General features: G+C 47.0%; 1 non-coding gene across 1 annotated transcript; it reads left to right on the top strand.

Annotated features, from left to right (window-relative positions):
* The first annotated feature begins 810 nt into the window (after window positions 1–810).
* TRNASTOP-UCA (transfer RNA opal suppressor (anticodon UCA)) lies at window positions 811–897 on the top strand. Its single transcript has one exon. It is a non-coding gene; the product is annotated as a tRNA-Sec (tRNA).
* Window positions 898–26,534: the final 25,637 nt, after the last annotated feature.

The raw sequence follows: 26,534 nt of genomic DNA, 5'->3' as shown, positions 1-26,534 counted from the left end.
TGGCATTAGCCACTGCTGGGGAAAAACAAGAAAAGATAAAAAAAACCCAAACACCCAAAACCCCCCCACCAACAAAAACCAAAAAAAAGATACTGCTCAAAATGTGGCAGTGCTCTGCCTTCTCTGCCGAGCCCCGCATGTCAGATGTATATGCCCTGTGTTTGTATGGGCAGCCGTGTTTACACCCGCCTAACGGCCTGGGCACCCCACCGGCGGGGGCACGGCCCGCGGGCCGCCAGCCCGAGCCAGGCACAGGGCCGCCGGGCCGCGCTCGGCCGCGCTCAGCCTGCGCCCGGCCTGCTCCCGCCGCGCCAGCCCCGCCGAGCAGCGCCCATCACACCGCCGCGGGGGCCCGGGGCTGGGGCGGCCCCGTTGCACAAGCCGCCCCGTCCGATGTTGTAAGGGACCCCGGCGGTCCGGTAAGGGCGGCGGGCAGGGCGCGGGGCGGCCCCGCTGCTGGCACGGCCCCGCTCCTTCTGGGAAGCGCCGTGAGTCACCGCCGCCCCGCGCCGGCGGCGCCGCCAGGGCCGCGGCCCCTTCCCGGAGCACCTCCCCGCCCGCCCCGCCCTCGGCAGCAGCCAATCAACGGCATGTTATTTACATACCAAGCCCGGGGGCTTCTGGGTCGGTAACGGGGCTGAACCCACCAGGGTTTCTCCCGCCACCGCGGCACTCTCTACCGTCGCGGGGGGGTAGGCTTATCGGGAAAGGCGGAGGACGCGCTGGAGCGGCCCAAGCGGCGCTCACCCTGACCTCAGCGCGAAGGACTACTTGAGCTTCATATAGAGAGATGATGGGCTTTTGCTAGTTGCCCGGATGACCCTCAGTGGTCTGGGGTGCAGGCTTCAAACCTGTAGCTGTCTAGCGACAGAGTGGTTCAATTCCACCTTTCGGGCGGGCGGGGCGGCGGGCCCCTGCCTTTTGCCTCGGGGCACGGTGCTGGGCCCAGCCTGACCACCCCCGGGGCAAAAGGCAACTCCCGCTGGGGCTCCATCCCGAGGTGCCACGGTGTAGGGGACACGTTTTGCCTCCTTCCACCTCACCACACAGCAGGGAGGTCCCACCCATCGCTGTGTCTCCACCAGGCTGGGAACCAAGTTTTTCCCCTTTACATTGCTTTTGACTATCCCTTGGAGCAAGCAAGGAGGATCTCCCAAGGGTGCCTGGGTGGGAATTCAGATTTTAATTGGATTCTGCTAAGCAGGTCTTTGTTAAACAGCATCACACATCCTACAAGAACAGAAAAGAAATAAATAACAGAAGCCATTCTCTAGATCTCCTCCATACTGATGGTAACCCATCTCCCACCCACGCTACAACAAACATGCTTCACTTCAGCAGTAAGCACGGGTGCTAATAATGTCACCCAGCCCCATGAAAAATAAAGGTTAGCATGAAGCTAAAAAACATATTCTTCAAGCAGAAGGCATTTCTTTCGTGATATCCTACTGCAATGACTGCAGCAGATGATTTGTGGAGCCTCTAGTTAGGATGAGACCCCAGCCACCCCCACCGCAGGGGAGAGCGAGGATTTGAAGGGCATTTCCTCATCACCTCCTGGTCCTGCCGACAGGAATGGTGAGCCCCTGGAGGGAGAGAAGAAATGCCGAGTCAATTATCAGGTGTCCAGTGTTCCTAGGTGCTTTTTGAGGGGTGCAGTGCCATCCGGAGTTAAGTCAGCGTCCCTGAGGATCTAAGCCGGAATGACTGTGCTTCCTTTCCACCAAATGACTCACTCCACCTGAAGGCCTGGGAGGAGAAGGGAAGGGTGCGGAGGGCCCAACACCATTCCTGCTAGCTGCTGCTGCTTCCAGCTGCAGCGCACCCGCGTCCATCCAAGGGGAGCAGCCGTGGTGCCAGCAAGGCCCATCACTCTGAGAATACACTGGCCTATTCTGGGAAATCTGGGGGGAAAAACCCCTCCGTGGCTCACACAGCACATGCCAACTTTTTTATGGCCTTGCAGGAGATGTGCGTGCGCTCTCCCCACAGCAGCTGGGAGCGCCCTGTGTCCCAGATGGCTATCTATCTGCTCCGTGCTGCTCCGTCTACCAGCCACCCTCCTCTACCCATAGTGAACTTTCAGTGTGGAATTTCTCTGCGGCCTCAGAAATTGGTATCTGTGCCGCAGTTTGGCTGGGGGCTTTTGTTTGCAACGGGAGGGGGAGCGCTGGAAAGGCCTTTGCCCAGTAGTGGGCAGCTGAGAACGTTAACGTTCAATGTCAGTTACCAAGCAGAACATAATACGGCTCTTTCATGTGGTGTTTATAACTGAACATGCTGTTTTGTGTCAGCCTGTTGTGTTTTTTTTTTTTTTTTTTCTTCCAAGAAGTAGTTTTGGATTAAATTATGACAATTACATTCTTATATTCACCCCCCCGCCAACCCCCACCCTTGCCCTGCGTGCACACAAGCACAAATGGGAATTATGTGCTCTAAGCGCGATTTCAGCTATACAGCCTGGGATCTGTGCCTGGCATTGAGTTCACTTTTTTGCTCCAGAACAAAAAAGGCCACATCCACTCCACACTCTTTCGTTGCCTCAGGATAAAGCAGGATGGTCAGATTGCTGGTGTGGGTGATTTGTCCGTCAGGGAGTTCATGGGGAAAACAGACTTGCAAGCATATGAGAGAGGAGGCTGGGGAGGTTGTGGTAAGCAGCACAGGGGTCTAGGTTTGTGAAATCCGGGGTGAACCCCTACTCCGGACTGCTTACACTCACCCTGGCTGGCTGGCGTGTCTGGGCAGTGCCTCATCTGATTGGTAATGCCGGCACCCGGCGGGGAGCGATGCCACCTTCTGGGGCTGTGCCCCCCAGGGCTGCACCTCCAGCACACGGCTGAACCAAGGGAAACGTTGGGGTTCGTCAGGACAGGAGGCACAACAAGGCTGCTCTTGCGGCTTTCAGTGACGCTGTAGGTGGGACAAGACCTTAGGAAACAGGGTGCCCTATATTTTGGTGCTACTTTTTAAACACTGGTTGGAGGAGAACCCCAGCGTGGAGGTCTGTGTACATGATCTGGCTGTAGGAGGGACATTTTGCACAGTGTCTTGCCTGAGTCGGCTTTGTTTGGAGTCACTCATTAGTCAGGTAAAACTTTCAGTGTTTGAACCTGAATGTCACTTTCTTCCCTGACAAAGGGCCAAACTAAGAGTAGCCGAAGCCTCCACCACTGGTTAGAAGGCAATCTGGGGGTTACTCAGAGCCAAGACACACGCGAGCCTGGCTCCTCAGCTGAACGTAATCTGCCTCCTGTTGTTTTCCCCATGGAGTCACAGCGCGGTGAGGAGGATGTGCTGGTGACAGATGGCTGACGCGACTCGCTAAGTGTACCGGTGACTAGGCTGTGACTCAGCAAGTGTTTGGTTACAAGAGACTGGGAGCATGTGCTTTTGCACTGGTAACAGTGGCCCTAGGTGGGTCTCCCGGAGGACTAAGCACAGGCTGTCATCTGAAGCCTGTGGCTGCCATCCTCCATGGGAGGAAAGCAGGCACACGTGGTCTATTAGAGCAGAAAATCAAGCTCCTAATTATTGTTTACATTGGTAATGGGTAATGTCCGAGGGTGTATAAATATATGACCTGCCAGTGGTGCTTAGATGTCCTACTGGCCTTTAGAAAGGAAACCATTCAACATCCTGGCCTAAATTAACGACCATCTTTACTGGAGGGAATAGGACTCAGAAAACTTCTTTTGCAATCGGGTCACTAGAGGGGGACAAAGACCTAGTCTGGGTATGCATCCATCCACCAGTTTCCCCACTGCAGCTGTGGGAGACACCTTGGAGAGGTGGAAGCAAAGGTGGCCCTTGCCTTCCTCAGATTTGAAGGTGCCCAAGTGCTGGGACAGCTTTCTGGAGGTTGAGCATGCAGCTGGGTATCAGCAACGTGTTAGGGAAACGAAGCCACTCCTTTTCCCCCAGAAGCAGGACGGCGCACGCATATGCATGTGTAGTTTAGCAGCCTTTATGTTGGCTCTTCCAGCATTTCTCCCTGCCTAAAGCCAGCCTGTCCATAGCTGGCTGGGGCTCTCAAAGGCTAAATTCCAGCCATTGCACAGCACAGGACAGCATCACCCAGGAGGAGGGCACAGGCAATCACGTATGTTTACAAGCACATGCCATTTTAATCCTTTCTCTTCTTTCATGATTGGGGAAAAGCTGAATTTGCAGGTCTGGATAGGTGCCAGAGGTTATTGTGGTCTCTGTGACTTAAAGACGTCATGGAAATATTGGAGGGCTTGCACTTGAACACAGTGTACCTGCGCGTATCCCACACGCGCACAAAGAGCCGAAGTGGCCATGGCAAGCAGCATGGCAGTGTTTGCAGCCCTATGCTGCATATTGACCTAAAGTGCTTAAAAGCCACTACACACGCTCCCTTGGTGAAATTTCGGCTGGAATGACTCATACGAATGGATCGTGATATGCAGCCCTCAGCCCAGCCAGGCTGTGTGTGGAACCAAGACACTCCCATTTTCTCCCCTCCAGCATACTTCGCTGACCAAATCCAGGACTGAGCCATTTGGCTCTGACTGGAGCTGGTCAGAACATGTTTTTCTTTTCTTCTCTTTTCCCTTCCTTCACCCTCTGGAAAATGTTGACATTTCAGCAAAGGGCTGAACACCCAAACCCTGAATATTTTCCACTGGAAAACACTGGGGGGAAAGGGAGGGAAATAATCCCCAAACTGCCAACAATCAAATCTCTTCTAAGGGTTTATAAGAGGGGGGCACATTTGGAGGACAGCAAACACTTTCTATGAAAATATCTGTTCTCTCAAACCCCATTTTTTCACTAGAAAAGTATTCCAACTGGCATCCTTTTCACCGGTCATGGTTTGGACACTCTCTACATCTAATTTCCGAATCGACCTGAAGAAAACTTAATTCATTTTATTGGAATACAAGGCACAAATGCCACTCCCACAGCACAACTGATATTCACTTGGTATTCTCAGTATCATGAGAATATATCCTGATATACTGTCTTTGTCAATGGTGTTGTTTATACAAACATCTCAAGCAAGTCTGGAACCTGGTCTCTGGAGAAACCATGCTCCCAGAGCTCCAGCTGACTTGCCTCAGACCTCAAAGCACATTCCTGAAGGGAATCTACCTTTCACAAAATCACATCAAAGGCTGTAAAGGAAGCAATATGTACTGAAAGGCATATTATCTGTAACTATCCCTTGAGTAATCGATAGCACAGAAACACTTACAAAGCATTTAGTTCTGATGTCTTCAGCTGATTTAAATTTCTGTCTGAATTGTAATGTAGACCTGAAACATGTTTTATCTTGTCTTTGCATATTCTGCTTTCCTGTAAGTTAAAAATAAAAAAAGGACAACGTTAGCATAACAGAACACACATATTTGTAGGAGATGAATTATGCTCTAAAACATTTACTAAATGTGGCTAATAGCAGGTTAGAGTTTAAAAAAGGAAAGATCTTAAAATGGGCATACACTGGTCATAAATAAATTCAGGCTGAAAACTAGCAGAAGCTTTCAAAACAGCAGCAGAGTGAAGTTCAAAATAACCTCCAAAGAATAAAATGGAATGGGAATAAAAAGCTTTACTGTTTGAAGACAGATCTTTATCAGTTGTGGGATATCATGACAGCAGAGGAGTAGATTCAACAAGCTAGAGGTCTCTTCTAATTCGTTGTGCCTCTTTCCCTTTTTTTTTTTTTTTTTTTTTTTCCACGTTGAAGCTTCCCAGTTACTCTCTGCATTCTCTCTGATACGATTTAGCAATTGCACTGCTGAACTTCATTCTGATTTAGTACAGGTCTCTATCCCTTGTCACCTCCTGTTTTTTCTGAACAAGCCACTTCTGTTTGAATTGTCAGCCCCAAAGAAGGGGCATATCTGACTCAATCAAACCCATGTTTTTTATTTCCTTTTCAGTTGACGAACATCCCACTGTCATTGTTAAAGCTTATAAAGCAGTGGGTTTAAAAAGATAGTGATGCAAAATCTCAGTTTTAGACCTCACCTTTGTCAGCTGGGGACAACTAAATTGCATGTTGATAAGAGGAAGAGGCACTGAATGTCTCCGATAACTCAGTGGTCAGAAACAGAGCTCCTAAGGACCTGAATTGGTGCTGTGTATCCTTTGTCATAATTTTTCAAGATAAGAAAGCAATTTTTCACTTACAGAAGTCTATTCTTGAGTTAATAAAGTCAAAAGCTTTAGTCCCTCACCTTGGAAACACAACTGCATGCAAGAAGCCACAGCAGAAAGCTGAGAAATAGCTATCCACAGATGCAGAACTGTAACTAGCCATTGGAAACCCACAGACACCTAGCTTAGCTGTAGCTATATGATCTGCCAGAGGCTGAGCTGTCCTTGCTGCCATCAGCACTAAAGGGGCAGATGCAGAAAATAAGGAGATCCCAAGAAAGAAGGTAAAGGGTCAAATGAATCACTCAGTCACTGTGTGAAATGTAACGACTGGGAGACCAAACAGCAGTTAAGCCAGGGCTTGTGACTGTTATTCACGGAAACATGTTCCACAAATCCATCTTTCCGAGAAAAATCGGATTCTAGCTTCCTTCTGGTAATTTAAAGAGGCAACAGTCTGCTCATATGACCTTCAGATCAGGCTGGCACAGGGACTGAGTCTTACAATAAAAACTGAAGAATGGCCCTTCTGGGCCAGAGCAGTGGTCCTCCCCACCCAGCCCTCAGCTCCCAGCTGGGGCAAGGTGAGAGACTATCCAGGGGGAGCACGTGGGCCTGGACATCTCCCTCTTCCTTGTGCTGTCTCAGCAGTTGCCTTTGTTGGATTGGGATGTGAGATTGTACATCTTGCCTGTTTCCTTTTGTGTCCATTTAAGGACCTGTTGTCTGCAACTTTGTTGAATCCCGTTTTGAGCCTGCTGATACTCCCTGCCTCTGCAGCCTGCTGGGCCAGCAATTTCCAGAAGTTCTCTACCTAATGTGATATAATTTCTTTAGTCTGTACTTCTGCTGAGACCTTCCTGTTCTGCTGTTGAGGGATTTGGCTACTAATGGCTCTGCATTCACCGTAGCCACCATGATTTTGTGAACCCAGTCCTTAATCATCAGAAAAATAGTTAAGAATTGCAATATTGGGTTGCTCAGCTCACTTCTGTCCCTGTTGCTTGCTGACCTGCCCAAAGTGGTTTTATGCCTGGAGCACTCTGGCTGTTACCAAACTCAGAGGGGAGAAAAATGACAGCAAAGCAAATGGAGTGCAACTTCCTTCTAGTGCTCTGCTCCCCACGCAGCTGTTCGCTGGTGATGCAATGGGTCTGCTTTGTGGTTAAGAGCTGGATGCTGATGGCCCTGTCCTTCTCCTAGGGCTCAGCAGTTCCCTGGATGCTGATGGCCCTGTCCTTCTCCTAGGGCTCAGCAGTTCCCTGGATGCTGATGGCTCTGTCCTCCTGGGGCTCTCCAGTACCCTAGATGGTGATGGCCCTGTCCCCTGGGGCTCAGCAGCTCCCTGCCCAGCAGGGGGCTGCAAAGCAGCAAGCAGGATTTCGGGGAGGGTAGGCTGGAAGCCCCGGCGGGGGTGTCAGGGGCATCTTCCAAAGTGGCTTTAATTAATGAGCACATGTGCAGCGAGGAGAGTTACAGCATCCCACTCAAATTGTTGACTTGGAGCCGCTTCTGGAGACAGCCGTATTCTGCTCATTAGGAAAGAGCTTTTTTGCAATGCCCTTGGATTGGATGGCTCTTGGATTGCACCACGAGATCAAGTCCACGTACGGGCTGCCTGCCTTTCGGCTGCCAGCTCCAAGAGGGTTGTTTTTCTTGTCTTCTCATTCTCAAGGAGTGCTCAGCCAGATGGCCTGTTTTCGAATGCACTGTGCGTTGGTTGGATGTGTGTTTGGAGAGTCTGCCAGCTTCACGAGAAGGAAGAAAGAGCAAAAGAAAGGGAAAAAAGCGCCATTTGGTATCTATCTCTGGGACCCAGCCAGAGTTGAGGCTCTGTTTGAAGAAGGGGGGAGTCTTAAGAAAGAAACTCTAGACAAAATTGAAAGCTGGAAAAACTTTCAAGCTCGACAGACTGGGAGACTGAAGTTCTGTACAACATCCATCCACTACCTGGCTCCCTTGCAAACGTGTAGCAGCCTCCCTCAAGGACAACAGTGAGAGCAAGCACAAGCACCAAGTGTCTGTCTGTCCTGCCGCCCTCCCAGTGCACCTCACCTATGGGCTGAGAGGTGGAGAGGTGACCCAGCCAGCCTGCCCACCGAGGCTGGGCAGCGCTGGGATTTTACTCTCAGTTCACCAAAACCTGAAATTACAGCATGCGGCCTGGGCACATCAGCCCAGGAACAGAAGCCGCAATGGAGTAGTACGAAATCACCACCACTGTGGCCCAGCTCTCGAAGAAGCTAGCCTTAGTTTTACTACAAGCTGATGTCATTTTCTCGCACCCCCTGATGTTCACTTCCCAGAAATACCTTCTGTTGATTTTAGGCAGCAAATAAATACAAGCCACACCAGAGCAACGGCATTTTCCAGCACTCATTGGCAAATAATTTGAACCTGACGAGAAAAATCTGTTGTTGAAGGGAAGGGGGAAGTTTTGAAGTTTGGGTGGATTGTGCTTGGCTTTCTTTTCTTAACTATATGTCATGTTGTGGTAACAACACATTGTTCCAAGCAGCAGGAGGAGGTCTTGTTAAGCAGAGCCGGAGTAAGCCACGTTTGTAACCATCCCCGCTGGCTGACATACCACTGTGTCTTACAAGCAGACTTGTCCGCTCGCGTACTGAAACCATGGCACAAAGAAGATGGTCGCAGGAGCGTGTGTATCTGTGTGGGTGGGTGCGGTAACGGCAAACCCCACATCTCTGCTGACTGCACCAAATTATTTTCACTGAAGTGATCAGAATTCATGGGCCTGGGGCAGACAACGTGACCATGGCAACACCAGCTGGGCTGTGGGTTGCAGACACTCTGCAGACAGCCAGGGCAAAGAGGGGTCTTCTCACTCCTGCTGTGGGCCACATCTCGGGCAAAACCTGCTGGTGTCCACAGCATGGCACAAGCACCTGTGGCTTCCCAGGACTTCCTGACTGTCCCCTCGCCACGTCCAAGAGGCACACAACGTTCACTTCACAGCAGTAGCAAGGATAGCATTTACAGTCCCCAGCAGGTGAAGAACAGACCCATCCCTAAAACAGGGAAACGCTGTCAGCTGTTGGCAAAAGAGTGTCTCTGACACTGGGATCGAGTGGTGCAGATGCCGTCCCGGCAGCAGAGGATTAGCCGGTTCAAGACAATGACTACATCGGTAAATACATTCTTGCACAGGCAGAAAGGCTGCACGATGAGATCGCCTCCCCACTCCTACAGGACCCAATTGTGGTAAATAACCCTGGCATAAAAAAACAGGTTGCAGTGCCTATATTCACAGTTAAGATGATTACAAGAGATTTGATTTTCTGGCTGCCAGAAAACAAGGTTGGAAAATCCAACAGTAAATTCAACCATTCTCTCCAGAGCTTTAGAGGGTTCATTAAACCATTCAGGCAATTGCCTGATTGTCGCTGAGTGCTGTGTCATGGAATTGGTAAAGGAAGGATTTCTGTCTTTAATTGCATAGAAAATTCAGGGCCCCAGGAGTCACAAGGCTGACCTTTGCCACAGCCTGATGAGCGGCCCTAGGCTAGTTACTGCACCTCTTGGCAAATGGAAATAATAATTACCATGATATTCATGAGTACTGTTGGGAGGAGGAAGCTGCACATGTACAAAGGTCCTCAGTACACTTTGGGTGGGAGATCAGCTAGAAACAGCATCCAGCCATCCACTCACCCAAGCTGCACTGGCTGTGTCAGACGCCGATACCAACCTCTGCATTTTTCACCCATGGTAATTTTCATGTCTTTATTTCTTTGCTGTAGTGCTGCCTGACTCCTGGACAAGTGCATCTCCAGCACACTGCCCACACTCAGGCTTCAGGCACGAGTTGACAGGCCAGTCTGAAAGAAAAACTATTTCCTCTAAGTTATCTGGCTTGGTGCCATTATGTAGCTAACACTGGCCAAGGAGGGGAAGCTACAAGAATTGCTCAAACATGGGATTTTGGAAATTTGTGTTCTGTAAAGAGGGGTGAGGCCTGACTTCTAGCACTAGTCCTGGCTGCTCTGCTACCAGCTTTTGGGTATAACCTTTTTAGTCAGTCAGTACCTGGATGCGAGACCTCCAACAGGTGATGAACCAGAGGTTCAGAATGTCTCCTCTCTCCAGCTAGGCAGAGATCAGCACATCGGCATGGGTGGTATCGTGTCGTCCATGATGAACCACAGCCCTGAGTGTGGCTGTACCTGAGTTCAGTAGCACCCACTGCGGTACTGCGGAGGATGGCTCCAACTTTGCAGCAGAGCAGCTCACTTAGGCACCACCCTCCTTCAGTGGGTCAAGGCTTTGAGAAGGAGTGAGCTCCCCAACCCAGTTAAACAATGGCCACACACCTCCCCTTCTTCCCTGCATGCCTCACCCTGCACCCAGAAGCTCTCAGAGCATATTCTTAACTTCGTTAGAAAAATAATGTTGCTAGCAAGAAGAGATGATGAGAAGCACACACAGCTTCTATTTCCCAATGGCTGGGGAAAACTCTCTGCACTACATCTCCAGACAACAGGAGATGAGATGACAGGCACAGGACAGAGCTGGACATCAGTACCAAGGACATGGTGATTGCAGCTGCAGATCTGGTTTAAGTTTAAAGCCCAGATACACACAGAGTGGATGGCGCCCGAGATCCATACTGCTTATGCTAACAAGGCTATCCAGGCCAGGCATGGAGCCAATCCTGTTCTCCTGGAGTGTCTCACTCACATCCATTCTCTCAGTCCATGAGCTTCCCATGATTTTACTGGTGGTCCATATCTCCTGTAGACCATATGTTTGACATTACTGGGGAAAGCAGAGGTTAAAAAGATTAGAACTCCTTTTGAAGTTAGGGGAATGAAAAACTTTAGAGAATGACTTATGGCTAGAAGTACCTCCAGCATTCAAATGTAGAGACCCTTTTGACTCATGACTGGAATTGGATGTAAGGACAAAGATGATTGCTTTAAAAAATCCTGGTCAAAGGTAAAATGGGAACCATGTTCAGGAAATTGAACTGTAAGACATAAATTCACTTCACTGCCATGATGACTGGCTTTTAGACTGTGACTGCACAGCAGTTCACAAGTCTGTTTTCAAAAAGTGCACATACATGGCACACACAGACAGGTAAATATCATATATGTAGCTATTATTCATACACGACTGGCAGGCATTTTACCGTGACTTTAGCAAGGCTTGACCCTGTCTACCACAATATTCTTGTATTCAAGTTCAGATGTTATGGTCTAGACGGGTGGACCAGCAGAAAGTAAAAAACTGTTTAGATGGTCAGGCTCAGAGAGGGGTAGATACATGTTGTACTCTACCCAGAGGCTGGTAACAAGTGGGGTACTGCAGCGGTCTACCCTGGGGCCTGTCCTCTTTAAACACCTTTAGCAGTTGTCTGGATGAGGCAATGGAGTCCCTGCTCATCAAGCTTGGAGACATCACGGTAGCAGGGGGAAGCTGACATGCTTGAGTGTAGGGCTGCCATTCAGAGGGCCCTGGAGAGGGCCTCCACAGGAATGGGCTCATAAGAACCTTATGAAATGCAGCAAGGACAAATGCAAAGTCCTGCACTTGGGAAGGAAGAGCCCCTGCAGCAGTACAGGCTGGGAGGGGGAAGCAGCTCTGCAGAAAAGGATCTGGGGATCCAGGCAGAGAGCAAGCTGGGCATGAACCAGCAGCGTGCCTTGGCAGCAAAGGTGGACAAAGGCACTCTGGGCTGTATTAAGAGAGCCACCGCCAGGAGGCTGGCAGATGTGTTTATCTCCCTTCCTTAGGTACTCACATGGCACTGAACTCAGTTTTGGACCCCCAGTGCAAGAAAAAAGTTGACACACTGGAGCAAGTTCAGCAGACAACACCAAGATAGTTGGGAGCTAAAGCCCTGTTAAGAAAGGCTGAGGGAACTAGGCTTGTTTGGCCTGGAGAAGAAACGGCTTTGTGGGGGACAAACAACAGCCTGACAGCTCCTACAAGGAGGTTATCGAGAAGATGGAGCCAAACTCTTCACCACAGCGCATGGTGGGAAGACAAGAGACAATGGACATAAATTAAAGTGAAAGATGTTCAGGCTGGCTATAAGGAAAAGTGTTTTCACCATAAGGACAGTCAAGTACTGGCCAAAGAGGTTGCACAGCCACCATCCTTGAAGATTTTCAGTACCCAGCTGTCAAAAGCCCTAAGCAACCTGTTCTCACCTCATAGCCGACCTGCTCCTCCTTTGAACAGGAGGTTAAACTAGAGAGCTCCTGAAATTCGATCCAACCGGAACAATTCTGTGATTTTATGGTTTTGAAAGGTATTTGGGAGCCTGAGCATTATCTACTTAAAGAGTAGACACAATACCATGTAAGTTGATTGGCCAGTCACTCTCCACGAATAGAAACTACTCAAACAAAAGTCACAGTGAATCATTTGCAACAAGATTTGTTTGCATAAAACAATGGGAAATTTTAGACTAACAAATAGTTGAGCAAAAGTCTTTCTGCCTGTTCTTCACAGCCTAAGAAGAAATGCAATTTCAGTGAATTTATTACCCAGTTACACACTGGTTTCCCTTAATACCCAGTCACCAGTTAGTAGACTGAAAGCCCTGTTCTCTCTCATCGAGGGCTGTCATCTACACATGAAAAAGAATGAGAATGCCAATCACCAAAGTAGCGAGAAATATTTCTTTGATTATTATTATGGCATCTTCCAACTGAAAACTCAGATTGCTTCACTGCTGTTAATTAATTAAGCCTAGAACACTTATGCCAGGAAGTTCAATATCAGCACCCCTTTGTACAGACCGGGGGAAAACAAGATATAACATTCACTCAGGGCCACTCAATGAATGAAGGGCAGAACCAGAAATAAAACCTGGGATTCCTGGCTCAGAGGCTCCTCTTATAATCTCTAGACAAAGCTTCTTTCCTGTAAAATTCCATCTAAGCTCTTCATAGAATAATTAGAGCCAATTTATTTCCTCACTCGTTAACAATGAAATCTGACAGGCTTTGTACTCGGGATGCTGAAGCTCAGTTAGGGAACCAAGGCTCTTCTCCATGAGGGGAGGCCTGGAATGTCAGTCTTTAGGTGGCTTAGCCGGGGCATGGTTCCAGCTGCCAGGTACTTGAACTCCTGCCCAAATCCCTGTGGCAAAGCTTTAGGGAAGAACCGGAACGTAAATGACCAAAATGATCTACCACAAATGTTAGGGAAGGATTTTGACAAACAGCAGCTGTTTTTGTAACGATAATGCTTTGCCTTCAGTGGCACTTAAGAAGTATGAAAGAACATTTACCTGCTGCAGTATTAGGCTGGTTTCTCTTTCCTTTGATTCCATTTGCCTATGAGCGGCACAGGCAGGTTTTCAAGTGAGTGAGCTGAAAAAGCTCTGAGACACAGGGAGGTTCATGGCAGTACTTCAGATATGCCCCTTAGTTCTGCCTTCTTCCATTCCATCAGATCCGGAGCACACAAAATGTGCTTAGCAAAGGGCTTACAGCTCACTAGCAGTAACTTGCGCTACCTTTGGGATGTCTAGGAAGGTCATGAGTCATGGACTTCTCTACCTTCCCTACACAGGGCAAATGGCTCACCATCTTCTCTGTCACCACTTCCAAGGTTTCCTCGGAGGCCAAGAAACTAAGACAGGAAGAGCTCCAGAAGTGCTGACCATCTAATATTTTGAAACTAATGACTCTGAAGCTTGCTCAGCACCTCTTAACCAGAGGCCATTGTGTTTGAAGCTGGAGCATCCCAAACTAGGGGATGCATTTAAATATGTGCCCTACTTGCTCAGCATCACATGAGGCAGGCTCTGGCAGAGGAAAGGCAGACTCAAGATTTCCACATTAAAAAGCCTGTGCTTTGCTGCTCTGATGTATTTTCCTTCCACAAAGCAATACAAGAAGGACTATTCCCACAGAGTTCCTGGGGAAATTTTGCATGCCCTCTGTCTTGCTCTCTTCAGCTTTTGGCTATATGAAAGCTTTCTGCAGAGCACAGTTGAGGACACTGATCATAAACTCCAGAGAGCAGGAGAGGTGAGGGACGGACCATCCTTCGCAAGAAACCTTTGGAAAGTGTGGAAGCTCATCTTTCCTGGTTCTTCAGTGCCAGATGCTACATCTCTACCAAGCCTCCAAGCTCAGGTCCAGTAGGTGGCATGTTTGAATTGACTTTGAACATCTGGAAATAGTTTGCTATTTGCAGTCCCCTCCCTCAAAGCTCCATTTGTGGCTACACATGGTTAACAAATCACTTCTTCTTTGGCCCCAGATGTCTGCTGTGGCCCTTCCCTTTCCCTCGCGGGCATTTTTAGCCACCAGGACAGAGTGTGCATTGCCTCCTGCAGTCAGGCAGACTGACCGAAAACAATGGCAGGAAAGCCCATTGTCTTAACATCTGGGGCCAAATCACCTAGGCTCTGCTTGCCCATCTCCCTTGGTCCAGCACTGTCTTGGTGACCTATGAAACAGAAGTTCATACACACGTTCTCCCACAGGAATGATAAGACTTCCAGCCAGGGCCTGGGGAGGTGGGGTGTGTGTGAGAAGGGGGAACAGAGAGAAGAAAAGCACAGAGAAGAGCACTTGTGTCTGTCAAAACAAAACTAAAAGGTCTGGGGAACAAAGGAGGTTGGCTTTGGCTTTGGCTTTGGCTTTGGCTCAAGATCAAAGCCTGGAGGTGGCTGCGGCTTTCTGAACTTCTAGATGAAAGCATCAGAAAGAGGCTCTTTTTGTTTTTATGATACTGATGGCACTGAGAGCTGCTTTCAAGGCCCCAAAACTGCAGAAAGAGAGTGGGACCGAAAGGTGTAAGCTTTCCCATCACCCTGATTTTCACTTTGGCGGGGGAGGTTGGTGCGATTTGAGTGTCATGTAGCAGGGAAGAAAGTTTAGGCTGTACTACCTCAATGGCTTCAGAGACATCAAGAGCAACCACAACCACAACTGCCTGTCTGGTTGAAGCAGGGTCAGGGGAGGCTGCAGGATAGGGAAGGGGCTATTTCTTCACCAAGCTGTGTGTTCAATGGAAACAAGCACTGGCAAGAAAGGAGAGTCCAGCTGAAGTCTAAAACATGACATTGAACAAGCGGCTTTCTTATGAAAATCTAAAGGGGAAGTTCCGCAGCCTGTTTCACTGCAGCAAATGACAGCAGAACACCGCGGCCAAGGAGAAGTGAGTCAGGTTAATTTGTAATTAAGAAGGGACTTGACACTCTGCTGAGCTAAAATTAGTGTAATTGTTGTATAGACACAGTTTTCTTGCAAACATCCACCTCTTTCAAACGTAGATGAGAATGACTGAGGACATTCTCAAGCAAGGATAGCCTTCTATGGTGTTGAATTTTTGCCCACCCTTGTGTTTTTCACAAATACCCCAGTATGTCAATCACTTTCCATGGAGCCGGGTAATCATCAGGAACAGTCAAAGTGGATTCACCAAGGGGAAATCATGCCTGACCAACCTGACAGCCTTCTGTGATGGAACAACTGGCTGGGTAGATGAGGGGAGAGTGGTGAATGTTGTCTCCTTTGACCTCAGCAAGACTTCTGACCCTGTCCCCATAACGTCCCCATCGGTAAGGTCAGGCAGTGTGGGTTAGGTGACTCCTGCACCTGGGGAGGGACAACCCCAGGCACCAGCACAGGCTGGGGCTGACCTGCTGGAAGGCAGCTCTGTGGACAAGGACCTGGGAGTGCCGGTGGGCAGCAAGTTGCCCATGGGCCAGCAGTGTGCCCGTGTGGCCAAGGTGGCCAACGGGACCCTGGGGTGCATTCAGAGGAACGTGGCCAGCAGGTTGAGGGAGGTGATCCTCCCTCTCTGTGCTGCCCTGGTGAGGCCACATCTGGAGTGCTGTGTCCAGTGCTGGGCTCCCCAGTTCAAGAGGGACAGGGAACTACTGGAGAGGGTCCAGCAGAGGGCTGTGAAGATGATGAGGGGACTGGAGCATCTCCCTGATGAGGGAAGGCAGAGACAGCTGGGTCTGTTTAGCCTGGAGGAGAGAAGACTGAGAGGGGATCTTATCAATGTCTATAAATATCTTAAGGGCGAGTGTCAAGAAGATGGGGCCAGGCTCTTTTCAGTGGTGCCCAGTGACGGGACAAGAGCCAATGGGCACAAACTGCAGCACAAGAAGTTCCTTCTGAATATGAGGAAGAACTTCTTTACCATGAGGGTGACAGAGCACTGGCACAGGCTGCCCAGAGAGGAGTCTCCATTTCTAGAGACATTCAAACCCCACCTGGACATGACTGTGCAACCTGCTCTAGGAGAACCTGCTTTAGAAGCAGGCTTGAGCTAGATGATCTCCAGATGTCCCTTCTAACATTGACCATTCTGTGATTCTGTAATTAAGACAAATCACTGGGATTGACAGGTAAGGAAGCACTAGATACAGTAACTAGCATCAGTTGAAGCAGCCCCTTAAGAAGCTTCTTGGAGTGATAAACGTGGCCTTCTTTCAGGAGTTCCACAGTTCAGGAGTATACTCCATGTATAATAACCTTTCCTTCTCAGAATTTCTTGCATCCCAAAGGATTCTGGCAATCTGCAGGAAACAAGGAGAAGTGCTGAGCTAGCCCGAGAATGGCTGGGTTTATGTCCCTTTCCATCCTGAGACATGGGAACATTTTTACATGTTAGCATGTTGGTGTCTCATTGTGGCTCAGCTGGGATCGATAGCAGGTGGTATAGTGGCTTGTCCAGAAGAAGGACTAAACAACACATGAAAATGTCTTCCATGGCCAGTGGAGCTGTAGGATAAGAGACCTCTGCAGCTGCTCACGTTAAGAACTCAAAAATAATATAACCAACCGATAGGAAGGTTACTCTAAATTCATCAGGCAAATATTATTCAACCATGTGAAGAACGGCTCGACTAATGAAAAGGTTATTTGTGAATAATTCCAGAAGGATGATGACACATTGGAAAAAATACAGAAAAGAGAGACTGGGCTGATTAAAGGACTAGAAAGCATGCCTTACAGTGAAAGACTCCAGGAGCACAATCTGCCTGAACAAAGATCAGGTGAAGGGTTGACTTGATCACAGTGTCTCAACACCAATGTAAAAACAGAGGTTTGATAATGGAGAGCTGTTTAAACTGGCAGATAAATAAATAAAATAATTATAGAGAGCTGAAATCAGACAAATCTCGACTAGGAAAAAAACCATGACCTTTTAGAAGTGAGAGTAATTAACCAGTTTAGGTAAGGCTCTTGGTGGATGTCTCCATTCACTAGCAATATGTAAAACAAACAATAACAACAACAAAAAATTAATTCCCTGAAAGTTACTCTGTATTTCCAAGAAAAAACAATTCAGTATGATCCTGCAGCACATAGTATGCAGGAGCTCAGACTAATGATGCCACTGGCTCCTTCTCACTTTGTAATCTCTGAACCAATAAGCAAGTTACTCAAAACTGATAGCAGAAGGTGTTGAATATACTGATACACCATTCTTGAATGTTATTCAGCAAGCTCTAATTATGATGTTTGTAATGACTGAGATCAATGGAAAGACTCCACCTTGAGTAAATCACTGTCTACAAGACACACCTTCATTTGTTCTTCAAGGAGCAAAATCCTCTTTGCAGATGCCTTTTGCCCTTTGCTGTGCTTATCTCACTTTGCCTTCCACCAGTGAAAGGAACTTAGCACTAACTCAGGAAGGATTTGTGAGGTTTAACTCACTAACCATTTCACAGTGCTTTAGGAGCCTCACTGGGGAGACTCAGTCTATTCCTGTGTGATCCCACTCACTTATTCCCTTAGACAAATGGGGGGAGGCACTTGCTTCCTCATATCTGGAAGCTACTGCAATAACAACTTTACAAATAGATTTTGGCAGAGAATTAAAAAAAATTAAAAGTGTCCCAACTTTAAAGGCTAGAACAAGGATTAGACAAGGCTGCTTGATCTGGTTATTCACAGGGAAATGAAAAGTTCCTTCAGTCATGACCGTGTATCATTTGTTAAATAAAGAGACACTGCCTGAAACACTCCCAGTTACATGTAACTAAAAAAAAACCCCCAAAACAAACTGCTCTTCTTGTGGCCAAATGTAAAGTCAGTCTTTGGGTCATGGGATAATGTCATAAAGGTTTGGTCTGATTCATTTTAAGAGAGGAGGTTTTCATATTAGTGATGAACAAGACAGTTCAGAAGCTCAGTTCAGCCTCCACCCCATCAGCAGATTTCACATCCACAATCATAACAAAAGCTGCTCGAAGGGAAACAGGCCCACTGCCCAGCTGCCATTCTTTGCCCGTCTACTTGAAACCAATCTTGCAGAAAGCTCTTAGCCCCCAGACTGAACGCTGGTTGGAGCTGAAATAAATATGAATGAACAATGGTTAGGACACTCCAGAACTGACAGCCAGCTGGTAATGCGGTAATGTGGCTGTACGAGAAGAGAAGCGAGGGACTGGTGAAGACAGAAGTCCATGTGTGTGGATTCCTTTGACAGTGGGCTTGCTTTGCTGAAGTATGATAGTTCCCTGTACTTCTATAAAGCTTTCTTTTCTAAGACCTCCAACTTTTTTATACGTGGGGAGATAAAACTGTCCTTATCTCAGAGCTGCCAAGAGATACAGAGAGAATTAACGGCTTGAGACCACACAGGAGCACTGCCTAATTTAAGGCACTTAACTAAAAGACCTAAACTGTAGTTCTTGTGCCAACCTACTGCTAATGGAAAGAGAGACAATTTCATCTGCTCTCTGGAGTGGCACATTACCCTAGTTGACTATAGCAGCTGATGAGACTTAAAAGTATCTTAAAAGTATTCTGCTTTGTTTTAGCTGAAATTTCCTTCACAAAACTCATTGAAATCAGTGGGAAACTTTCCTCTCAAGGATGTCAGTGAGCTTAAGAGCCATGTGGCTGAAGATCCGGGCCTTAGTTGTCACCACTTTCTTTTGGGAATTTTAGCCTAGATTTTCAAAACAGCTCAGGTGCTGCTACCAACCCATTGCCAGGACTGTTTTTTTCACTGATTGGGAATGGGTATCATTTCCTGCAGGACAGGCAGAGGCTGGGGAGATGCAGCCTTTCCCCAAGCCATGCCTATGGGTCAACTGCACATGTTTCCAAAGTGGCTGGAGTCCTGGACGCAAATGCAATGGAAAATGGTCTGTCTGTGTGTGTTGTTCCACGTCCCGGGATTTCTGGATAGCCAAAGTCATACTGGAAAATTCATAATTTTGCTCAAACTCCTCAGCCACTCCTTAATTTCTGTTGATCAGTCAGTCAGTTACAGGCTGCTGCTGGAACAGAGACAACCTCACAGGAAGCAATGGCAAAAGAGCAGGCAGCTACTCCATCCTCTCTGTGAACCTGAGATTGCAGCAGTTATGGAGGATTACACACCCCACCCATCCTGGACTGTGTCGCCAACTGCAAGTTGTTCCCTTTCTCAAGAAAAAAATCAAATCAATCGAACAGCCTTTGCTCTTTGTTGTACTTCACATCATTTGACCTTTCTGCTCACCAGTTCTAAGAAAGAGAAAATGAAGCCAGGATTGACAACTGGTAGATATGCTTAAAAAGGTTAAATGATAAATTGCATCTGGCTGAATGAACCCAGGAGGCTCTTGGGATTTTATTGAAAGGGGTATAACTGTATGTGATATAAACATATGCAGTGCGGAAACAAGAATGCCCTGTTTTTAAGCTTACTCTCACACTACCAAAGCCCTTGGGCACATAAAGGTGTCCATACAGCCTGGCACTCAGGAGAGAGCACTGACCAACCTGCTGTCACTCTCACTTCCACTCACAGCTGAGTGTGTTTGACCAATAAATCATACCACTCCTTGTAAGCTGCTGTGTCTGAGTATCTCCATGCAGGGCCAAAATCAGGACCTCCAAGGGCTTGCTAGCAGTAGGGCAGAACTCGGTCACAGCAGCATTTTGGGGTGTGTGCCCCAGAGGATCACCTAGGGTCTTACAGAGAGACCCACAGCTTGTGATGTCAGTGATACCCAACACCAGATTTAACTGGAAGAGGGAAGCAAACTGCAGAGGGACATGAGTGGGCAGTGATTTTTTTAATCTCTCGATGAAGGAGACCTTTCAGCGATTTGCTCTGAAAGTCTGTTCTTGTATCATTCCTGGGAGGGACCACACAGAGCCCAGTCCTGGGGAAAAGCCACCCAAAGCATATAGAGCAGCTGGAGATATGAGATACTATTGTGGCTGAAGAATGGGCTAGGATTGCTGTCAAGGTACCAGTTAGTCACTGGTCTCAGTGTGCTGCTCTCTGAAGACAATGCAGTGCTGGGTCCTGAGTTCACATAAAAAGAAGGAAAAAAACCCACCATAAAACCCCCACAGGGGATATTTTCCATAGGCAGAACTGGAAAAAAAAAAGGAAATGATCCTTTTTTGGATGAAAATCTGAAACCCATAGACATTTCTATATAAATTACTTGATTTTTTTATTATTTAATTGAATTGAAAAAAACAAATCAATGAAAAATCTTTACTCTTTTTCTCATCTTTCTCTTCCTTTCTTTCACTTTTCTCCTGTGCCACCACTGAAAAGGGGTAAGAGGAAAACTGAAGACAAAGCCTGGGTCCCCCAGGCTTCTGAAGAGAGTAAAATGTTCTTCATAGGAAAATTTTTGAACAAAGGACTATAAGCAACTCCACATCTTGACATTTGACATGTTGAGCTTCCCTCTCCATAATTTCTGTGTTCCTCAGGGAAATCCATTTGCCCCTGGGGCTAAGTGCTTTAATCATTAATCCAGGTATATAATCAGGGCTGAATACAACCACTATGTGAAGTGTGACTGCTGTCTGATCATATGACGGGGAATATTCACAAAAAGTGTAGAGAAAGTGTGACCTCTTCATGTTCCTCTGTAACTCCGCTCCTGATTAAATTCCCTAAAGGTGAGCTGGTCAGCATGAGACCTCTCATAGGACAGGTAAGCTGGTACAGAGGGTTCTTATTCTCCCTGCTTTCCAATTATTATTTCATGAAAAATACATCAGTTATAAAATGTCTGGAATGAATCTTGAGCTACATATGGAAGTGGATTGTGCCGGATGCTACCGTAACATGTACGTCACCATGCCTTTCTCAGTTGGTGACTAGTAGTTTGCAAAGTCTGGGTGAGCATGGAGTGATTTTACCAGACATGAGTGAGATGCTATGTAAAAGCAGTCGCATGGTGTTTGAGGTTTGTCTTTGTAACTGGCTCCAGCATTCAAACACACCTCCTCCCAAGCTGTTGTTTCCTACTCTGTACATAAATCTTCCATCCACTTAGCTTGAATTTTGGGTTTTGCTATGAAAGACCTTATAGATATGAGACATGATTGCCTAGAGAAGGCAGGCAGATAATCTCAGTTGTAGAGTTATATTTTTCAGTGTTAGCTTTCTGAGTTTGCCCTTTAAAGATATGACAGTTGTATATAAGTGGAAGTAATTTAGCCCTGGAGGGGTGAAATTCTTTTTTAAGCTCTTCATGTAATCTTAGTTTGTTATTGCAAAAAGATCTCTAACCAGGAGCAACTGGGTCCAATCTGATGCTGAATTATAAATAACTAGAAATCCTGGGGCAGTCCTCTGCAGTGCTGGAACAGTTGCCAGATGCAGTTGGCATCAGATGTACATCTAACTCAAAAGCATTTGCCTGTATTTCACCCACAGGTATCGCAGCCAGGAGGGCAGCCAGGGAGGTGTCCTGCTGACTGTCCTGCAAGTGGAGGCTCACCAATACCATCGTACTGGTGCGGAGGATCAGGTGGGGTGGCACCCTACAACACTAGCAGCTGTACAAATACGGAGTAGAAGACAGTCCCTGCCTAGAAGAGGTACAAGGCTGCAATTGGCAACGGAGAAGTGCAATGATTGCCTCTGGTTGTTCAGCGGCTCAGAAAACCCTTGCAATTGATTTGGCTCCACAGACACTTTAAAAACAAATCTAAACCCTTTCCAGTAAATCCTTCTCTTTTACTGCTAACATGAAATGCCTGACTGCCATTTTACATACAAGTATGAGGTCACTGCAGTCAGTACTGGATAATGTGCAGTCTTCAGTGGGAACATCATGATTTCAAAATGATGCAAGAATATTTCTGTACTGAGGAAGCAGTTAGATCTTCAGATACCCAGAACTAGGTCATCAGAAGCTAGTGCAAGGCAGGGCTGGGAATATCAACCCACCAGTCTTCTCCCACTCCGAGTATGGACTGGGTCGTGTGAGCAGGCAGAATATTTGGACAGGAATTTATCTAAGTCCAGGTGCTACGGACCAGATCTTCATCGTGTTTACATATATGGTCCTTAAGGCAATTATGCTCCTTGGACATTTACTGAGATTAGACTAGATAGCAAGGCACCCTTAAAGAACTCGACTAGTGTTACGGGATCAGTCACCTTTAGAGAGCAATACCTGGTCTTTTATTGATCTTCACAGTTGGGAAAAGCAGTTTTTCCTGTAATGGTGAGGTTAGAGCCCATGTTGTAAGACTTGAGGGGAGAAAAAGGAAGGTGAATGGCTTTTCTGGTTCCTGGGTAGGATAACTTTTGGCAAAATCACGTCATTCGGTCTGGCTTTGTTTTGTGGGTAGTTCCAAGAATACCTTGGTCTGTCTAATGATAGCTTGTTCTTTTTCAGACAAGGAATATTTCAAGCCAGCTAGCTTGAGCTATCTTTAAATTATTTGATCTAGTTGTTTGACACCACTGAAGAGTTTCACATGGGCTAAAAGGTGCTGGAGTGTACATATACCTTCATTCATCAACAAATCCCTTACAACAGGCCACCTGTGAATATTGTTATAGTCCTAACGGACTGCCTTCCCTCCACAGGAGGGAGACTGTTTCTTCGTATTCAGGGATGTGACAGGGCAGGGCCAGATGGACAGTGCTTATGAAACAGAAAGAGGAAAGACAAACCTTTCTTGCAGAGACTATGCAAAGGTCACAGCATACACATTGTGCGTCATCAGGACTTTTAGATTGCTTGTATGTTTTTAAGTAAAATGGGTCTAGGGGGACTACAGCAGATGAAAAATGTTTAGGGAACTAACCAGAAACAGTTATGCAAGAGCCTAAGACTTCAAACAGATTTCTACATATGTTCTTGCTGAACCTCATTTCTAGTACTTGTTCCTTTATGATGACTCTGATCTTTTTTAAGTATTCATCCCAGGTCTACCTCGAACCTGAGCTAAGCAGACAGAAATGAATGGAACACTGCTCTGCTTAACTCTGCTTTTCTGCTATCCCATCAGGTGTAAATGACTGACTGGCTTCAGAAGCACAAGTGCATAGAAAAAAGAGCGATGATGCATTCAGCGCTTGCAGCCATGAAGCCCTGGGGCCTTGTCAGCCCGTGGTTCTTAGACCAAGCAGCCATCAAACCACATGACACTGCAAATTTATGTCCCTCTCCTACTTCCCAGCTCTCTGCCCTTCATAAAACCCACCAATATTCCTTCAAATTCCCCAGACATAGACAGACAGACAGCCATCAGTTAGTGAGGTACAGCTCATATGTAGCTCACTAAAGAGCCTGCTGGAATAAGGGAGGGAACTGCTGTGGGTGTTTTGTTGCAGTCCCATCATTTCCCAAAACCTGAATGAAATAATCACTTGTTTATAATGATGCATGACATCAAGACAATACTACACAGCAGCACTTGAGAAACAGCTTTGAAGCCTATGACCTTCCTCCAGGTGAGAAAGTCTTTAGGGAGGCCATGGGATGCAGAAAGCCCTCTCCTCCTTCTGGTTCTCTAGAATATTTTGGGGTTTTTTTTTACCCTCCAGAATTAAAAAAAGGTCAGGACCACATCCACTTGCCACACTTCAACCTGCCTGTTTTCTTTTCCCTTAGAGCTGATCACTCCAGCTTAAAGATGAAGATACCCCTTGCCAAGAAGTGATGGGAGTGATACACCAATTCATTCCACAGTAGATTTTTGACATAAAATGAACCATGTGCAAGCACTCGAGCCATTCTCCTCCAATAAGCTGTAGAAGGAAAAAAATTCCATTCCCTATCTGTGCCACATCATGTTCACATTACATAATTATCTCTCTCTTTGCCTTTACCTACCCTGCTTAAAAATAACTGGCCTTAAGGTTCACAGCTTTGGGTTCGGTACACTCTTTGCCACAATACCAAACCCTTTGTGCTACACAGCAACCAATCCCATCTTCCTTTGACGGTGCACTAGGTAAGCTGCCTGGATGACTTCCATGTTTCTAAGCAATAGAGAGTGTTTGCTGACCAATTAATGCTTGTACTTCCCTCTTTTACGGTGTAGTAAAAATGAAAGCAATCCAAAGTTTAAAGTGGAAAAAAAAAAAAAGCCAAAACAAATGAGAACTGATCCTGTTCTCTGGAGAGATCTGCTTTACAGATGTAATCTAATGCACCTTCTATCCTGTCCTCCCTCTAATGCACCTTCTATCCTGTCCTCCCCCTAGGCAGCTTCTTCCAAAGAAAGGAGTAATGTCTTCAGCATAAGCGTGGGTGACATGTCTAGGGGACTAAAAAGTCTCAGGACTGCGCCCTGCTGATGACTTAAGCTGCTATGTGTGAAAACCCCCATGCATGGAAGGCAAAAGACTTGTTTTGTTGCCCCAAAAAGGGAAGAAAATTTAGAGGCTTGCTAAAAACAACCTTCAATCAGCTGTACACAGCTAGACAATGCTGTCTTTAGTGTCCCAGATGGTCCCAGCTGTTGGCGTAAGCAGTGACAATGACATTCATTTCTTTGCACATATGTCCCATGCGAGTCCAGTATTTCAGCTGCCTGCTGATGGGAAGTGAAATTCACCCAGAGAAAAGCTGTCCTTGAGGTCCACAGGATCCCAAATCCTGTGGAAAAAGTCTCAGTGGGGAGGATTAGTCGTACGATCACTTCCGGCTACCATCTAATTTAATCTGTGTATCACTGATACTGAACGTCATTCTTTTTATCATGAGAACCCCTCGACAAACAGGACTAAAAATAAAAAGCAAGAGCTCGGAGCTGGCACAAACTGTGCTACATGGACTCCAATTTGTATAGCAGGAACTATAATCACTCTGAGACGTGCCCAAGCCCTCAGGCATCCCACGGGATTTCAGTCACTTGTTTACAAGGTGTTTTGATTTGCAGCTGTTTGACTACTGTGGCATTTCAAGAGGGGGCGGTTTGAAAGGATGTTGTTACTTTGGATGTCGGGATTGGGAAATGGGTATTGAAAAATCACACAAGAAAACAGGCAAGTGCTGTCTTTGTTCTTCCCCCCTTACATATGAATGACGTTAGTGCTGGGGAAAGGAGCTCCAGGAACAGATCCAGAGACCAGTGCTCTGGAGGGAATAAGCAGGGAACAGGTAAAGCCCCGAAAATGGAGCTGTGCCCTAACCTGCCACACCAGATGCCCCGTATCTGATCTGGGGGAACTAAACTCTGGAGGTAAGAAGGGAACTGTCCAAGCCCATCGCTTTTCTGCCTTTTCTAACAAGGCTGCCAGCAAATAAATTGATAGTGTGCCACGGTCACACCCAAGAACTGGGCTAAAGGCCGTTACCAGCTCACTTCAAACAGGCCAGCAGCTGAAATGGATTTGGTCACTGGCTCAAAGTGATTTAGCAATTTAGATGGCTCTTTCCATCATTCCTGTTCTCCTGACCTGGACAGTTCCTCTTTCAGAGCTGCATTAAGCTAATGCCCACTTTCTTCTGGGCCCTCTTGGGAGAATGGATTCAGATATGCAGAAAGAATGTAAAAATCCGTCTGTTATTCGGGATGAGTGATTTGCACAATAGTGCCCGTGAGTGTTTGCTTAACACTGTGGACAGCAAGAACCCTGCTGAGTTGTAACAGCTGAGAAAGAGAAAGCAAGAATAGAGGTGAAAATAGCCTGGCTGTTTTAAAACTATGTCCACCGAGCTGTGTGCATTTTTTGGCTTGGTTAGCTGTTTGCCTGTTTTTTGTGGGAAACCAGGAAGGACACGTGGAGCTTTTCCCAGGCTTTAGAGTGTTATTCTCTTGTTTCCAGCACTGGGTTTTTGTATGCATTAATTGACAGTAACTCATGTAGAAAATACAGTGCCAAGAGGATATTTACCTTGCAAACATTTCATCTGCTGCCCCTCTCTCCTTTCCTGTGACTTTTTCAAGTGATGACTGACATGAAGTGCCATGCGCACTTGAAGAATCATCACCCCTGCCAACCTTGGACACAAGCCCCTTGCCTGCCCTGTGTGTGCCAGCAACCTTACCACACTTCCTTGGCAAGGAGCAGCCATCTCCTCACTTCCTGGAGGTAAAAGAGGTCCCAGCCTAGAATGTAAGGCTTAAAAATGGAAAGAATCAGCTAGGTTATAACATGACAAATTGTTGTTTTTCTAGCTGAATTAAAACCCACCCTGTGTTTGATTCTGAGTGACACTGATAGGTTTGGCATCCGCA

The sequence above is a fragment of the Falco biarmicus genome, chromosome 12 (assembly GCF_023638135.1).
Source record: "Falco biarmicus isolate bFalBia1 chromosome 12, bFalBia1.pri, whole genome shotgun sequence".
NCBI classification, from domain to species: domain Eukaryota; kingdom Metazoa; phylum Chordata; class Aves; order Falconiformes; family Falconidae; genus Falco; species Falco biarmicus.
Note: the sequence above shows the minus strand (reverse complement) of the source record. Positions and strands in the feature narration are given on the sequence as shown.